Source organism: Diabrotica virgifera, chromosome 4 (assembly GCF_917563875.1).
Source record: "Diabrotica virgifera virgifera chromosome 4, PGI_DIABVI_V3a".
NCBI classification, from domain to species: Eukaryota; Metazoa; Arthropoda; class Insecta; order Coleoptera; family Chrysomelidae; genus Diabrotica; species Diabrotica virgifera.
In genome coordinates this window covers 251,314,144-251,329,159 of record NC_065446.1, presented here as the reverse complement: position 1 = coordinate 251,329,159, position 15,016 = coordinate 251,314,144, and positions in this window count along the sequence as shown.

Below are 15,016 nucleotides of genomic sequence, written 5' to 3'. Positions count from 1 at the left end.
ATTCGAAAATGCAGAAGCTTCAAAATTGTTTAAAATCCAAAAATATTTTACACTTTTATAAAGTCATTCACATTTTGACGCTGCGGCTTGTATTAGTCCATCATCCTATAAGTATCATTCGCAGCCATAAACTATTTCTGTGAAAATATGTAATTTTGTGGCGGTGTTCGAAAAGCCTTTTAGTTCCAGTAAACAAATCTAGACAGGCGGCGTTAAAAAATATTCCCTCTTAGTCCAGGCCGTATGCTTGCTCCCGTTAGGTAAATTATTCTGATTAATTTTTTTTGCAAAAACATACTGAAAAATATGTCCTTATTACAAATCCACAGGGTGCCAGACCGTAACGCGTTCGGAAAATTGTTTAAATTTTTGAAGTTATATTTCTTTAGGCACGAGGGTGAATTTTTACATTCCCTGGCGCATGCTCACACTGACAGTATGTTGTTAGTTGCTAAATCAGCCAATTTATGTATGTATCAGCGCAACTAAGGTTTGAAAATAATATATTAGTGTTTTTAGTAAATATATTTATTATAATTTTTGTGTCTTTGGATTTGTCTTTCTTGGGAGTAAGATAATAAGTATTTTAAATATTTTTATATTTAATACTTCACTTGATCTATTTGTCACCGTCATTTGTAATTACGTCCCAGAAGCCGTAAAAACAAAACCCTGATGGGTTATTGGTAGAGCATTCGACTACATAACGCGAAGGTCCCGGGTTCAAATCCTGACACGGACGATTGTTATCCTTTTTTTTTTTAATTTTTGGTATTGTTTTAATAAACAATTTTTGAAAGTGGTAATATCAAAATTAGTTTATTAATTAAATAAAATACAAATAAATTTTTAAGTGTATTTATTTCGTTGAAATCATATAATAGAAGTATAACTTCTTACGTGCGTACAAAGTACACACATTCTTTTTTTTTTTTTAACAAATTTAAAGAATCAATTTTTTCACAAGAATCAGTCTTTCAACTAAGTATAAATTTTTTCACTTTGGAAATTTTTTTTGATTCTTTGGGTCATGAGCAAAAAAGGTCTCTTCTGATTTTTCTCTAAAATTGATCGTTGTCTAGTTATACGCGATTTAAAATTTGAAAAACGCGAAAATGGCTATTTTCAAGTTTTAATAACTCTGTTAAAAATTAATATTATGAAAGTCAGAAAGTGACCAAATCAAAGTTTAAAGCCTCCTCCTGAAGAAATTTGTGTCATTAATTTGTTACTAAGCTCTTATTTTTTATTATTAACAATGAGCGCTAAGCGCGTATTAGGCGGCCGTCAATGGTGAGTGCGAAAGAGATGCACCATTCCGACCGTCCAATGCTGCATCTCACTCGCACTCACCATTGACGGCCTGAATACGCGCTTAGCCTCAATAATTGTTAATAAATAAAAATAACAGCTTTGTCATAAAATAATAACAAAAATTTCTTCAGGATCTTGTAGGGGGCTTTAAACTTTGATTGGGTCACCTTCTGATTTTCATAATAATTTTTAAGTGAGTTATTAAGCCTTGAAAATGGCCATTTAGGCTATTGATTATATTCAAAATAAGATAGCTAAAAGGAACTACAACATTAACGGGGTTTTATTATTGCATATGGTCAACGTACATCTATATATGAAAAAACCGCGGAGTGCTACCATTTAAAGGGGTGCGTTTTTGAGAAATTGGTGAATTAGTCCCTGGGCACAGGTTACATTAGGGTGAGTTCTATGCACTTTTGGTACAAACATATCTACATAAAAATTGTTCCTGGTTAAATTTCCTATCTAAATATCACTTTTAAAAGTCACTGATACTTTTTTTTACAAAAATATATTCAAAAGAAAAAGCACAAACAAACCCAAAAGAAAGAAATTTTGTTTTTTGTCCCATAACTTTTGTCCACGAGGATATAGGTATAGACATTGCTTTACAGAAAAAAAAACCTACATATTTTTTCTTTAAAATGTTATTTGGTATAGGTAATTAGGATTTACAGTTTTCGAAATATGATTTTTCAAAGTTCGCCACTCACAGCAATTTTGGGCAATTTTCCTTGTTATTTCGCAAATATTGTTCTGTAACTTTTTTTTACGTAACTTTAGGTATATGCAATGGTATACGTAATAGGAATAGAAATCAATTACCTTTAAAATGGTCTATTGTGTAACGTTGTACGACTTTTTTTAAAGAGATTATGGTTTTTCAAGTTTTTATACTTTTAACGATTTTTTATAGTATAATATAAAAATAAAATAATACTATTATATAATATATTATATAATATTATATTATATACAGTATACCGGGTGGTGAATCGGAAAACGGGCCATAGGAAACTCAATGTAAAATTCTAAACTGTTGAATTCCTGCTTCCCTAATTATGTTACATCAAAAGTCATGAGAAGTTATTTGTAGAGGATTGAAATCTGTATTAAAAACAGAAGTTACAATTGTTCTACGATTTAAACACATTCCAAAATTTTGAAAAATATAATGTATTTACCGCAGTAGGTATGTGTGGGTATGTTAGGCCACACGTTACTATTTAACTGACATTGAGCACATTATTGACTGAAGAAAATATCTTTATTATTAATACTTTCTCCTTAACTAAGGGTATCTTATCAACTTTATTGTGTTTTAAACAAAAAATGATAAAATAATTAAAAAAATTGACAGTTCTAATTGTTAATATAATAAATTCATTGTCAACAAATGCAATCTTATACACATTATTGTATTATGTGTGGCCTAGCTTTGGCGTATTACTCTGAAAATTGTATTATATTTTTACAAAATTTTGAATAATTATTGTTCATAGAACAATATTAACAGTTGTTTTCAATAGAGATTTCAATTCTCTACAAATAGTTTCTGATGACTTTTGATGTAAAATAATTAGGGAAGCAGGAATTTAACAGCTTAGAATTTTACATTGAGTTTCCTATGGCCCGCTTTCCAATTCACCACCCGGTATATAATTTAATATTATATTATATATTATATAATACCTAATATAAAAAAATATTATTTTTTACATTTTTTACGATTATTCTTGAAATTTCTCATTATAACTTTTTTTTTCTTGTATGAATATACTATATATTGCTCAATGAAAAGGGCTTACTTTCTGTTCTTTAAAATGGTGATTCATCTATATTTAAATATGTAATGGAAAGCGAATGATTCTTTGATATTTTTTTACCTGTATTATTTAAAATTATTTCTTTTACAAAAATTACATAAACATTAGTCTTAGAAGACATCACTTTAGTTAAAATTATTTAAACGTTGCGATTTAAAAAATTTTCAAAATCAAAGTACATCTCTTCATTAGCATTAGCTTCAATAGCTTTCTCTGACACCTCAGTTATCTTAGAGTTCCCACAATTAGTACCCATGCACATTGCACATGCACCCTTTGCAGGATATTGAACAACTAATTCCTATCTTCCTACAACCGCAGTTTTTTGTACATCCTTTGGTACATTTACATGCTATATTTTCAAACAAAGCTTGTGGTGCAGGAGCTTTGACAGTAAATATTTTAATTAATCCATATTTTGAAGTTTGCCCGGCCGAGTCAAGTGGATCCAAAGTATTACCTATAAAAAATAAGATTCAATCATAACGCACAATCACATAAAAAAGTTATAATGAGGAATTTAAAAAATAATCCTAAAATCAAAAATCGTTGCAAGTACTTATTACATTTTGAAAAAGCATATCTTATTAAGAAATAATCCTAGAATTTTTTATTATACACCAGAATATAAAGTAAACAGAATAAGCTTTCTTTTTTATTATATAATATATACCTAAATGTAGAACAAAAAAGTTATAATGGGAAATTTAAAAAATAATCCTAAAAAATATAAAAACTCGTTAAAATTATAAAGTCTTGAAAAAGATAACCTCTTTAAAAGAAGTCGTACAACATTATACAGTAGAACATTTTAAAGGTAATTGATTTCTATTCCTCTTACATGTACCATTGCATATGCCTAAAGTTACGTAGAAAAAAGTTACATAACAATATTTGCGAAATAACAAGGAAAAATGCCCAAAATTGCTGTGAGTGGCGAAATTTCAAAAATCATATTTCGAAAACTGTAAATCATAATGACCTCTACTAAACCTAATTTTAAAGACAAAATGTGTATGATTTTTTTCTGTGAAGCAATGTCTATACCTATATCACCGTGGACAAAAGTTATGGGACAAAAAACAAAATTTCTTTCTTTTGGGTTTCTTTGTGCTTTTTCTTTTGAATATATTTTTGTAAAAAAAAACTATCTTTGACTTTAAAAAGTTATATTTATATAGGAAATTTAACCAGGAACAATTTTTATGTAGACGTGTTTGTACCAAAAGTGCATAGAACTCACCCTAATGTAACCTGTGCCGAGGGACTAATTCACCCATTTCTCAAAAACGCACCCCTTTAAATGGTAGCACTCCGCGGTTTTTTCATATATTGAGATTCATTGACCATATGAAATAATAAAACCCCGTTAACGTTGTAGTTCCTTTGTATAATACATGAAATCAATAGCCTAATTTCGGCGTTTTTTCAAATTTTAAATTACGTCATTTAGAGAAAAATCATGGGAGACCTTTTTTGCTCAAAATGGTCCAAAGAATCTAAAATATTTTTCAAAGTGAAAAAATTGATTTTTTGAATTTGTTCAAAAGAAATTGTTTGAACAATTTTCCTACCGCGGTACCTCCTGATACCCTGTGGATTTATCATAAGGAACTCCTATTGAGTAATCATTATAATCCAATACATGTATTCCAACAATGTTGTGAACAGTTTTGGCGAAATGGTGTTACCCTGGCGAACTCCACGATGGCTGTTGAACTTAAGGTATCTACGGCACGAGTCTGACGCGTGCCGTAGCATTATCGTAGATATTTTTGATGACAGTGGTGTAGCGATGATCTATTCGGCATTATTTTAAAGCTTCTAGCATTTTCTGATGGTTTACTGTGTCAAATTCTGTCTCATAATCCACAAATATTAAGACGAGTGGTTTGTTGTAATCGATACATTTTTCGATGAGGCTTTTAATAACTTGTAGATAGTCATTTCTGATGTAGTCCATTCTTTCACGGTTTTTGCTCTAAATTTTAAAGAACCGCTTGGATTGACATGAAATTTGGCATACGTATAGCTTACATGTCAAAGAAAAAAAGTGATATTGTGCCGATGTGTGCTTTTGCCCTGGGGGTGACTTTCACCCCCTCTTGGGGGTGAAAAAATATATGTCCAAAATAAGTTCGGAAATGGGTAAACTGACTAATTTTAAGTAACTTTTGTTCTCTAGAGCTTTTTCGCCAAGTCAACACTTTTCGAGTTATTTGCGAGTGAATATGTTCATTTTTCAACAAAATAACCACATTTTTAGACGGTTTTTCGCAAATAACTCAAAAAGTAAGTATTTTGTCGAAAAAAACGTTCTTAGAAAAAATATAGCATATAAAAAAGTAAAAAAAATGATGTACGCGATAGGTCTCTGGATCTCGTAGAACCAGAGTTATAGCCAATGAAAAATAGATTCATATTCACCAAATTTCAAATAGAATATTTCGACGTGAAATATCCAAAAAATTAAGCACTTTTTGGGGAAAACCCATTACAACTTTTTTAAAGTGTTTAAAAAAAGCTTTATTTCTGTTTTTACAAAAAGTTTCTAGCATTAAATTTAAGCAAGTTACGCTCAAAATAAAGTTGGTCCCTTTTGTTTTTGAAAAAAAAAACCGGGAAGACCACCCCCTAATTAGCAACTTAAATGAAATTAATCGTTATCGCTCCATAAATTATTTTACTTATGTTGTGTTTATATGATCTGTAAGTTTCATCGATTCAAAGTGCTAATTTTAAAAAAAAGTTGGTTTCAAAGTAAAATTTTTAAACATTTAAATTTTGAAAAAGATGCTTTTTTTCAAAATAACTTAAAAATTGTTAGAGATACCAAAAATCTCGAAAAACAAAAAAAGTCAGATTTGCTGTTCTGAATATCATGTATTTTTTTGTTCGACAAAAATTGATTAAGATTTGGTGTTTCTAAATTTGCATACATTCGTGATCAGTGACTCGTTCAACCCCTTTTAACTACAGCCCTTTCAATAAGGACTTTAAACCGATCAAACTTACAGATCATATAAACAATATATACACGAGTCAAGAAACATGTGAAGTCGTAACGATTAAGTTCATTTAAGATACTAATTAGGGGGTGATTTTCTCGATTTTTTTACCAAAACCAAAAGGGACTAACTTTATTTTGAGCGTAACTTATTTAATTTTGATGCTAGAAATTTTTTTTATAAAACAAAAATGAAGCTTTTTTAAACACTTTAAATAAGTTGTAATGAGTTTTCCCCGAAATGTGCTTAATTTTTGGTTATTTCACGTTAAATTATTCCATTTGGAATTTGACGAATATGAACCTATTTTTCATTAGCTATAACTCTGCTTCTACTAGTTGTAGAGACGTGATATATACACCATTTTTTTTTAATTTCTTACAGGCTATATTTTTACTAAGAATGTTTTTTCGACAAAATACTTACAATTTGAGTTATTTGCGAAAAACCGTCTAAAAGAGTGGTTATTTTGTTGAAAAAATGAACATATTCACTGCCAAATAACTCGAAAAGTATTGACTTAGTGAAAAAACTCTATAGAACAAAAGTTACTTAAAATTAGCCAGTTTATCCATTTCCTGACTTTCTTTGGACGAATATTTTTTCACCCCCAAGAGGGGGTGAAAACCACCCCCAGGTCAAAAGCACATATCGGCACAATATTACTTTTTTTCTATGACTGGTTAGCTATGTGTATGCCAAATTTCATGTCAATCCAAGCGGTTCTTTAAAATTTAGAGGTTTTGCAATATTTTACCGTTAAAGAACGGACTAATGGGCTTTTAGAGTAAGTTCGTGCAAAAAAAAACGAATCGGAATAATTTACATAACGGGGGCGAGCATACAGCCTGGACTAACTTGACTTGGTACTTTTCGTGCGCAAGGCGATAATCTCCGCCGTGGGATCTCGATGGAGAACACAGGTAAGCTCCATTATCTTATTACCATTTTATACTTACCAACACACATAACAGAATTACTTTGTTTCTTCATGCATGTATGAAATAATCAGTGGTGTTCCCCGTTCATGGGCCTTGTACCCTGTCGTGACGACTCAGAAGAATCGCTGAACGTTGACGCTTGCAATTTCTTCGGTTTTATTTTAAATACAACTTTTACTAGCGGATATAGTAAAGCGAAACATATATCTTCCAATTTTTTTTGTACGAAAATGACGTGCTAACTGGACCAAAATTAGATCTAATAATCTAATGGTATAAGTGCTATATGTTTATACCGACTTCCTATTAAATCATGAAATATGATTCAGAGTAACTCACACTACATTCCTAACCAACTATTCTAAATGGGAAATAAGCCACAATTTAACTAAAAAAATGATTTTATTAACGTTTCGACGTCAAAATCGGATGTCGTTGTCAAAATACAAAATATTAATAAAATAAACAAATATTGTTAACTTAGTAAAAAATTCTTCTAATAATTTATTTAATCTGACTCATTTATATCGGCAATTCAGGCATATATTTATCAGTTGCGTTCCTGGGACGACTTTACTGAGAGATAGTTCATTCGATTACATGTGTACAGTATCTAAGGAAAAAAACCCTTACTGTATAATATAATATGCATATAAAAAATGTATATAATTTAAGTAATTAGGTTGTTACAAAAAATGTTGTTTCTACATACACAAACAAAACGAAGGTTGATTGACGGAGTTTGTGTAACCTCGCAGAGACTCACGTATCGTTTACTTTCAAAGTCCGAATTATAAGAGGATATAAATAGCCCACAGAGGGATTATTATTCTCATTATAGTATTTAGTCCATTCTTTAACGGCACAATATTGGAAAACCTCTAAATTTTAAAGAACCGCTTGGAATGACATGAAATTTGGCATTCACATAGCTAACAAGTCAAAGAAAAAAGTGATATTATGCTGACATGTGCTTTTGCCCTGGGGGTGGTTTTCACCCACTCTCGGGGGTGAAAAAATATTCGTCCAAAGTAAGTCCGGAAATGGATAAACTGACTAATTTTAAGTAACTTTTGTTCTATAGAGTTTTTTCACCAAGTCAATACTTTTCGAGTTATTTGCCAGTAAATATGTTCATTTTTTCAACAAAATAACCACGCTTTTAGACGATTTTTCGCAAATAACTCAAATAGTAAGTATTTTGCCGAAAAAACATTCTTAGCAAAAATATAGCCTGTAAAAAATGGTGTATATATCACGTCTCTATACCTAGTAGAAGCAGAGTTATAGCTAATGAAAAATAGGTTCATATTCGTCAAATTCCAAATGGAATACTTTAACGTGAAATAACCAAAAATGAAGCACATTTCGGGGAAATCTTATTACAACTTATTTAAAGTGTTTAAAAAAAGCTTCATTTTGTCTTATAAAAAAAATTTCTAGCATCAAAAGTAAACAAGTTACGCTCAAAATAAAGTTAGTCCCTTTTTTTTGGTAAAAAAATCGAGAAAATCACCTCCTAATTAGTATCTCAAATGAACTTAATTGTTACGTCTTCAGAACTTTTTTGGCTCCTGTATGTATTGTTTATATGATCTGTAAGTTTCATCGGTTCAAAGTCATTATTTCTGAAAGGGCTGTAGTTAAAAGGGCTTGAACGAGTCATTGATCACGAATGTATGCAAATTTAGAAACACCAAATCTTAATCAATTTTTGTCTAACAGAAAAACAAAAATACATAATATTCAAAAAAGCAATGATGACTTTTTTTGTTTTTCGAGATTTTTGGTATCTAACAATTTTTAAGTTATTTTGAAAAAAAAAACATATTTTTCAAAATTAAAATTTTGAAAATTTTTATTTTAAAACCAATTTTGTTTTTAAATAAGCGCTTTGAATCGATGAAACTTACAGATCATATAAACACAACATAAGTAAAATAATTTGTGGAGCGGTAACGATTAATTTTATTTAAGTTGCTAATTAGGGGGTGGTCTTCCCGATCTTTTTTTGCCAAAACAAAAAGGACCAATTTTATTTTGAGCGTAACTTGCTTAAATTTAATGCTAGAAACTTTTTATAAAAACAGAAATAAATCTTTTTTTAAAAACCTAGTTATATTGGGTTGTCTACAAAAAGTGCTTAATTTTTTGAATATTTCACGTCGGAATATTCTATTTGAAATTTGAGGAACATGAATCTATTTTTCATTGGTATATAACTCTGGTTCTACAAGGTCCAGAGACCTAACGCGTACACCATTTTTTTCCTTTTTTACATGCTATATTTTGCTAAGAACGTTTTTTTTTGACAAAATACTTACTTTTTGAGTTACTTGCAAAAAACTGTCTAAAAATGTGGTTATTTTGTTGAAAAATGAACATATTCACTAGCAAATAACTGGAAAAGTGTTGACTTCGCGAAAAAGCTCTATAGAACAATAGTTACTTAAAATTAGTCAGTTTACCCATTTCCGCACTTATTTTGGACATATTTTTTCTCTTTCGGACTGTAGTGTCAAAAGTGAGAATAGCAACGATGGCCAACCTTCGTCGCGGAGATGGCACGTAAAGAAGAAAAAGAAGACACTTCATTTGCGACAGTGGCGCCATCCGGCGGAGAGGCTGAGTACTTATCGGACTGCCCTAGTATTACACTGAAACTAAGGTGAATTCATTGCTGACTAATCAGGCATTACGATGGTACATTACTTTTTTATGTGTTTCTTAGACATTTTGGATGCTTATATTCTCTCATACTAAACAGTTGAAACGCCACTGAATATCTTCTGAATTAGTTCCATAATTTTATTTTTCCATTTTCTTTCATTGTTATATTTTATTACAGAAAAGCACATTACCTTCAACTTTATTTTCAAAACATAACAGATACTAATTACTTCACGTATCCTGAGAATTTGCGATAACAAATTGGAAAATTGCATGAACACTTCTTCTTTTTTTTTTTCGTAGTTACTTTCAGAATTAGATATATGTTATTATAAAATTTAACCATGAGAAATTGAATTTTATTTAAAAAGGACGTATTCAGATTTGATCTTTATTTTTATTAAACACGAAACTATTAAATGAATGGTTGTTAATCATTTTTAATTATATTTTTATGTAGTCGTAGATATTTCTTGACATTTGAGGTTGAAATTGTATTGTTAATACGAATTACAGGATTCTATTAAATAACCTCGATCTCGAACTCCCTATGATCTTATTAAGACAGAATTGAAGCCAGCTAGAGGGTATTATTTTTCGACGGAAAAAAATAAGGGGGTAAGGACTTAAAAATTAAACTTGACTGAATGTAAGAAAATTTTGAAACATCCTGCTTATGTTAGCTTTATTCATGATTTTTATCATGTAATAATAAAGTTTCGGACTTGTTTACCAAAATGAACTTGAAGCAAGCAAAATGATTGTTTTATGCCAAAACAATTACAAAAAAGATAACTATCCTGCAGGTTTAAGGTCTAGATGGGTCCTCTATTTTCTCTCACGACTGAAAGTTTTTATACGATTTTATGTTACAAGCAAAATGTCCGTAAACCCAAACATTTTATTGTTTAATAAGTTTAATAGTGTGGAAACAGAGGTTGAACTTCGCAAACTCGACACAAGTCCGGTTTTATTTTTTTTCCTGGTACATATATCAAGGGGTGCTTATTATGAGACAAACTTTTTCTTAAAAGATTACGCCCCGGAATCGGAATACCCATTTCCATCCCTTTAAAGGGGGTTATTTGAAGTTTTTGCGAAACGTCATCGACTTATGTCGAGTTTGCGAAGTTCAACCTCTGTTTCCTACATTAAGCGGATTGTAATGTACGCAGATGATCTAAACTTGATAAGAAGAATCGCAAGAGACATCACAGAATCCTATGTGGAGCTTTATATGCGAAAAAATAGGGCTAGCCATACAGGGCAGCACTTCTCTCTGTCGCAGGTGTATGGATCCAAAGATATACATAGGAAGTAAAGTTAAATATTGGCTAAGCCAGGGCTTCCCAAACTTATTCGTACTGTGACACCCTTGAGACTTTGGTATTTTTTTGTGACGCCTCTGAACCTAACCCACAATAAAATTTACCAGTTTTAGTAAGTACTAGCCTAGTAACAGGTTATAGTTATAACAAAAAAACTAGTTGAACATTTATATTTTGATAATGGTCCAACTCTGAATCAAATAAAAACAAAAACTGCTTTTATCTTTTTGATCTTTACTCAGATTTGAGTACCTGAAACTGTCTTTCGGTCCTTTTCCTAGACGAAAAGAAGGTAAATACGTGGCCAGTGTCCTTTATTTGCTTTCTTCTATATTCGTCGTCTCTTATGCTTATATATTGTAAAAGCCGGAGATACAGGATGCAGCCAGAAAGCAGTTTCTTAACGAAAAGTCTTGGATTTAAAATATTGTTTATTATTTTTATTTCAATTATTCTAATTGTATAAAAGTAGTAAATTTTGTATCTAGGGCTTTTCGTCGTCCTCGTATTACGAGAGATGTCGCTGTTTTGCGTCTCAAAAGGTGGAATCATTGCATCGCGATGTTTTCCCTTAAATAGGCAGAGTTGTTGATATTTGTTTCAGAGTTGTGACTGCATAGCTTCACTGAGGATGTATAGATGCTGAAATAGCTATATGGAGATGGTGGTCCAACTCTGAATCAAATAAAAACAAAAACTACCTTTATCTTTTTCATCTTTACTTAGATTTGAGTACCTGAAACTGTCTGTCGGTCCTTTCCTAGACGAAAAGAAGGTAAATACGTGGCCAAAGTGTCCTTTATTTGCTTTCTTCTATGTATTTTCGTCGTCTCTGGTGCTTATATACAGGGTGAGGCAAATAAAGGGCCTATTAGAAATATCTCGAGAACTAATGGCAACAGAATCATGAAAATTGGAATAAAGGGGTTTTGAAGGATGATCTATTAACTGAAAATATTTTCATCTCTTTACAACTTCGTTTTTTTAAATAGGACACCCTGTATATTTTTACATTTTTGGATTCTCTTCGATGTCTTCTTTCTTAAAATATGAGGTTTTGTAATATTATTATTATGTAATATTATTATGTAATATATTTTAAAAGATAATTACGTTTTTTTATTAATTTCGAAGCAACATTCACACCCTGTAGAATTGTAGTTGTTTGACATCTAAAACTCTACTTACGTTCAAATGATTTTTGTTATACTCTACTATTGTTAAGAATCATTCGTATAGCTAAATTTTTAATTTTAGTATACAGGGTTGGTCGAAACTCGGAATGAGTATTTTCTGAGTTTTCTTAAATGGAACACCCTGTATTTTAGTGTTGTAATGAAATGATATTTTATGGTACTTTTTGATTTCTTAAGCATTCCTTATACCTAACTGCTTTAATTTGTGCTTAATTGTTAATCGCACCAACAATCGTAACTACGTAGGTATTTTGATAGCTAAACCATTATTGGTAATTTTAAGGATCAGTCTGGATTAATATGTTTTTATTTCTGAAAAATTATTTGGGATTGAGTATTTTCACGGCCAACCTCATAAAATTTTACGTATTTTTTGTTGCAATTAATGCTTAGCTTGAATCGCCAATAACTCACAAATTAAAGCAGTTAGGTATAGGGAATGCTTAAGAAATAAAAAAGTACTATAAAATATCATTTCATTACAATACAAAAATACAGGGTGTTCCATTTAAGAAACCTCAGAAAATACTCATTCCGAGTTTAGACCAACCCTGTATACTAAAATTTAAAATTTAGCTATACTAATGATTTTTAACAATAGTAGACTATATTAAAAATCATTTGAACGTAAGTAGAGTTTTAGATGTCAAACAACTACAATTCTACAGGGTGTGAATGTTGCTACGAAATTAATAAAAAAACGTAATTATCTTTTAAAATACCCTGTATAATATTACAAAACCTCATATTTTAAGAAAGAAGACATCAAAGAGAATCCAAAAATGTAAAAATATACAGGGTGTCCCATTTAAAAAAACGAAGTTATAAGCAACTTCCGGTATAACCGGAAGTTGCAAAGAGATGAAAATATTTTCATTTAATAGATCATCCTTCAAAACCCCTTTATTCCAATTTTCATGATTCTGTTGGCTTTAGTTCTCGAGATATTTCTAATAGGCTAGTTATTTGCCTCACCCTATATTGTAAAAGTCGCAAATGGTAATAAAACCTTTATGCCTGGTTGCACCAACAGATCTTAAGCTCCAACTTAGCTAAGCTCTACTTATAAATAGGGCCACCTTGAGTATCACGTACGTTGCACCATAATTTTAGATTCTTACCTTATTATCAATTATATATATATTACTAGATGACCCGGTGAACTTCGTTGCACCTTAGATAGTGGATCATAATTAGATAATGTGTTATAATTTTGATTCTAGGTCAATAAGGAACTTGCATAAATTTGAAATTCGAAAAGAATGTTATAAATCGCAACATAAAATAATTTAAAACATGTATCAAAGATAAAAAGTTGTTTTTGTGTTCCGTTTGGCCCCTAAAAACAATTCTAAATTTAAATTATTGCAGCTAGCCTAAAACGTGTCGTGACGTCATAGGGTTGTGTGTCTAAATTCTGCACCAGCAAAGTAAACAAAATTGTATATAATTTTAATTTTATTTTAATTACTGACCCGACGAACTTCGTACCGGTGTTATTGTGAATTAAATAATGATATCTCAAAGTTCACTAAGTAAATTAACAGAAAATCTAAAAAATAATGTATGACAAAAATTTGCATCAATGTAATGCTTTTTTATAAACAATACTCTATTCTTGGTGCAAAATAAATACAGTGGAACCCCGATAAGTCGGCCTCCAATAACCCGGAAGTCCGGCTAACCCGGACCGATTTTCATCAAACAAACATTTCAACAATAAAAATGTTACTGTATGAGTTTTTTACCAAGAAATGAACAATACTGTATACCACTGTACGTAATTTAGATGTACCTACTGTGCTATGTATGTATTTCATGCTTTTGCAATTATAATGGAAGTTTATCTGTATGTAAGTATCAGTATTTTATTAATTTTTACCATATTCTCCGGCTTACTCGGATTTTCGATAAACCGGATCGGCCGCGGTCCTGATTAATCCGACTTATCGAGGTTCCACTGTAACGATGACGGTTTCCCTACGCGCAAAAATTTTCCGTGTGCCAAACCTGAAAACTTGTTACTTTTTAAACGAAGTTATTCTTGCAATTTTCAAACGGTAAGTCCGTTGGAATCATTAGTATAAGCGGAATCAAGACATCATTTCCTTTGTATATTTCCAAACCATCTCTCTTATCAATTAAAACACATATTCTTCTACTTTTAAGTCGGCAAAACAGTAATTTGCATTGAGACATATTAAAAATATAACATTTTATTGATATGACCAAACCATCTCTCAAATGAAATCAAATACGTCATACTCTTTCACTCATGAATTGAAACACACATTTTTCAACTTTTAGGTAGGCAAAATAGTAAGTAGTATTGAGAAATATTAAACATATATACTTAACTTTCTTTTGATATGACCAAACCACCTCCCTCATAAATTACAAACACATATTCTTCCACTTTTAAGTCGGTAAAACAGTAATTTGCATTGAGAAATATTAAACATAATTTTATAACTTTCTTTTGATCTGTCAAAACCATCTCACCCACGAATTCAAACACATATTCTTCCCCTTTAAGCCGGCAAAATACTGATTTGCATTGAGAAATATTAAACCTAATATCTTATATATTCGAAAACAATGTTATATAGTATATAACATTCTTTTCATATGACCAAACCATCTCGCTCATGAATAAACAAACCCATATTCTTCCATTTTTTCAGCAAAACAGTAACTTGTATTGAGAAATATTAAACAAATTTGTATAAA